Source organism: Delphinapterus leucas, chromosome 3, assembly GCF_059928025.1.
Source record: "Delphinapterus leucas isolate spDelLeu-1000000601 "Yukka" chromosome 3, BTC_Dleu_Yukka2, whole genome shotgun sequence".
NCBI classification, from domain to species: domain Eukaryota; kingdom Metazoa; phylum Chordata; class Mammalia; order Artiodactyla; family Monodontidae; genus Delphinapterus; species Delphinapterus leucas.
The window spans coordinates 71145507-71148627 of NC_143131.1; positions in this window are offsets into that span (position 1 = coordinate 71145507).

Here is a 3121-nt window from a genome sequence, read left to right on the forward strand (position 1 = left end):
GCGTTTCCGGAGCGGATTAAGAGAAAGTCTCGCGGGGTCTCTGACCAAGGCCCGCGAATCAATGGGCGTAGCCAACCGACACGCTCCTCCTTTTTTGTGAGCCTCGGCCCTAGCTCCGCCCCTTTCCGACAAGATTTAAAGGAGACACGGCAGACAGGGATGTCCAAAAGGGAAGTACATTGAGGGCATGTGGAGGCTAACCTAAACAATCCACAAGGGATAATCAGAAGTTAGGAAAGCACTCTGGAGGAGGTCAACTTTTAAATAGGATGTTCAGAGGAGGCCCCAGTGAGAAGGTGACATGTGAGCAAAGACTTGAAACAGTTGAGGGAGTAGGGCTACGTAATCATGTGGGGATGATCTTGGGGCAGATGAAACAGCCAAGATCCTAAGGCAGAAGCATTCCTGGCTCTTTTAAGGAAGAGTGTGTCTGGAGCGCTACCTAAATTCTTGACCTGAGAGAGACTGAAACATGGTAGGAAAACTAGAAACAGTGCATGTGTATCGTTCTTTATCGTTCTGACACTGTGTCCCTGTCTATTCTTTTTCTGTGCCTTTTTCCTTCTGCTTCTGTTGATAACTAGCCAATCCTTCTCCCCCATTTCCATCTCTGAAGCCACTATATATAGTAGTTTTAGGGTTTTCTTGAGATTCCCATCTTTATTATTGACCCCAAGGGGGCCTTACACCTTACAATAAGCTATTATTAACACTTCAGAGATTTTTTTTAAACTATTAGTGCTTTCAAAATTGCATTTGAGATACAAAGTTTACATTGATTACAAAAGCCTTTACTGGTTTTGAAATTTGTCCCATTTAGCCATACCTATGCATCATACGTGGGGTTAGAAAGGTGGATTTACCCACATCAAATTGTTTTTCTAAAAACAAACAAAAAAGGAGATAAAGATGATGATACAGGGAGTTGAAAAGGTCACACAGGACAAAGGGGGCAGAATATTTCCAACTTTGCTTTCAATGAAAATATTTTTAAAGGCTTAAGAAAGAAAGCACTTCTTCTTTTTTGTTTAATTTGGGTGGGTGCAGTTGAGGGTAGACTTTGCCAGAGTTATTTGAATTCCTTCTCAAACTTATACCATTTGTAGTTAATAACTTTGGAGATCCAGACACTCCTTAAACATATGTCAGTGATTTAGTCTAGTAAATTGGCTGAGAAAAAGAGAAAGAAGTAGAAAATGTGATGATGTTAAGGAAGGACATGGCAAGTTATGAGTCCAGTGGATTGTGAGAACCCTAAGATTGTATAATTGGAAAGAATAATTTAAAAGGAAAAACAGAAAGACAGGAACAGAAGTGATAAATAAATGTATGTATAAAATCTTAGAACCATGACAGTTATGTATACCCTGTCAATTCTTTTTATTTTGTTTTTCTGAAAGTCATTTGACAACTCCTTTAGTTTCATGTAAAGGGAAATAAAAATGGGCATTTGAGAGATGACAGAATATGATTTCCACAGGCATAAGAGTAAAATTGCTGAGTGTCATAGTTCATTTAGGAAGACAAATATGAAAACCAGGTGTTGCTGGTATAGCTATTTTTTTTAAGCCTTTAACAAATCTTAGTCTATGAAAATAAGCATTGACCATATCTGGGGAAATGTAGAAGAAATTGTAGCTGAATTAACCATCTACAGAATAAAGTTGTTGCTGATGTCCTGACATTAAGGCTCATACATGATTTCTTCTTCTTAAAGTGAGCAAGCTGGATGCTGCATTTTCAGTCTGCCTGAGTGACCTTCCCTTGTTCAGCCTATTGAGCATAAGTTTACTTTTTGTGCTATTTCTACAGTGGAAAGCAGACTGTGGACTTAGAATATGGTGCCTTACTTATCTCCATTTCTTTCCAACTAAAAAGCAGCAAGTGTTTCTCTCTACTCTATTTTATTTATGGAAAAGTTCAAACATAAAGAATAGAGAGAAATGTATTTCAACAATATCAATTCATGGCCAATTCCTACCTAACCCCCGCCTCCACCCCCATTACTTTTTTTTTTCTTCCAGTTTTGTTCAGAGGTAATTGACACGAGCACTGTAAAAGTTTAAGGTGTACAGCATAATGATTTGACTTACATACATCATGAAATGATTATCACAATAAGGTAGTGAACATCCATCATATCATGTAGATACAAAATTAAAGAAACAGAAAAAAATTTTGTGTGTGTGATATGAACTCTCAGGATTTACTCTCTTAACAACTTTCATATATAATGTACAGCAGTGTTCATTATATTTATCATGTTGATAAATGTATATTTATCATCCCAAGCACTTAGTTGTCTGGAAGTTTATACCTTTTGACTACCTTCATCTTTCATTCCCATTACCTTTATTATTTTTTTATACAGCAGATTCTTATTAGTTATCCATTTTATACATGTTAGTGTATACATGTCAATCCCAAACTCCCAATTCATCCCACCACCACCACCACCCCGCACTGCTTGCCCCACCTTGTGTTGATACGTTTGTTCTCTGCATCTGTGTCTCAATTTCTGCCTTGCAAACCAGTTCATCTGTACCATGTTTCTAGGTTCCACATATATGCGTTAATATACGATATTCGTTTTTCTCTTTCTGACTTACTTTACTCTGTATGACAGTCTCTAGATTCATCCACGTCTCTACAAATGACCCAATTTCGTTCCTTTTTATGGCTGAGTAATATTCCATTGTGTATATGTACCACATCTTCTTTATCCATTTGTCTGTTGATGGGCATTTAGGTGGTTTCCATGACCTGGCTATTGTAGACAGTGCTGCAATGAACATTGGGGTGCATGTGTCTTTTTGAATTATGGTTTTCTCTGGGTATATGCCTAGTAGTGGGATTGCTGGGTCATATGGTAATTCTTTTTTTAGTTTTTAAAGAAACCTCCATACAGTTCTCCATAGTGGCTGTGTCAGTTTACATTCCCACCAACAGTGCAAGAGGGTTCCCTTTTCTCCACACCCTCTCCAGCATTTGTTGTTTGTAGATTTTCTGATGATGCCCATTCTAACTGGTGTGAGGTGATACCTCATTGTAGTTTTGATTTGCATTTCTCTAATAATTAGTGATGTTGAGCAGCTTTTCACGTGCTTCTTGGCCATCTGTA